The sequence below is a fragment of the Branchiostoma floridae genome, chromosome 3, assembly GCF_000003815.2.
Source record: "Branchiostoma floridae strain S238N-H82 chromosome 3, Bfl_VNyyK, whole genome shotgun sequence".
NCBI lineage: Eukaryota > Metazoa > Chordata > Leptocardii > Amphioxiformes > Branchiostomatidae > Branchiostoma > Branchiostoma floridae.
In genome coordinates, this window is record NC_049981.1 from 62,682 (window position 1) to 63,652 (window position 971).

Here is a 971-nt window from a genome sequence, read left to right on the forward strand (position 1 = left end):
TGTAATCAAAGGAAATACACGTTACTCACCTGTACGGTGTCTTACCTGGTCTGTTATAAAAGGAAACATACCTTACTTACCTGTATGGTGTCTTACCTGGTCTGTAGTCAGGAAACACACATTACTCACCTGTACGGTGTCTTACTTGGTCTGTAATCAAAGGAAATACACGTTACTCACCTGTACGGTGTCTTACCTGGTCTGTAGTCAAGGAAACACACCTTACTCACCTGTACGGTGTCTTACCTGGTCTGTAATCAAAGGAAATACACGTTACTCACCTGTACGGTGTCTTACCTAGTCTGTAGTCAAGGAAACACACCTTACTCACCTGTACGGTGTCTTACCTGGTCTGCTATAAAAGGAAACACACCTTAATTACCTGTACGGCGTCTTACCTGGCCTGTTATAAAAGGAAACACACCTTACTTACCTGTATTGTTGTCATTTATTAAGAAGAGAAAAAAACAATTTGTTTGTAAATGTTAATAAAGGTACATTTTACAATTGAAATTTTCTACGTCATAACTAAATGTTATAAAACATTTCCTTTCTGTACTCAGAAGAGGAGCCCGCTTGTGCCATGTTCCAACATTTTATTAGGCTATTGATAGCATGTGGTCACATTTTACTGCACATAAATAATGCAATTAATATTGTTTATGTGTCAACTTCTTCCAATACTTTAAAAATATTTAGGAAGTGAAACGAAATACATTTTTGTATTTGAAATAAGTTTGTACACACTGTAACAGATACTCATCTAATCAAATCCTCATTGTAACAATGTTTCTGTGATAAATAAAGATAAGAAAAGTCCAGTTTGGTGAAGAGTTATCATTATAATGTAAATAGTATTGTTAATAATAAATAGCTATGTTTTTCTAGTATTGGTTACCTGCCCCTATTCAGGTTTATAACACTAATGTGTCTGAGCCTTTTGTACATTAATTGGGCACTGAGGTGAATCA

At 35.3% G+C, this 971-nt stretch overlaps 1 protein-coding gene across 1 annotated transcript in view; it reads right to left on the reverse strand.

Annotated features, from left to right (window-relative positions):
* The window catches only part of LOC118410973 (fucolectin-like), an 8,881-nt gene that overhangs the window by 6,461 nt on the left and 1,449 nt on the right, over positions 1-971 (reverse strand). The window lies entirely within an intron of this gene.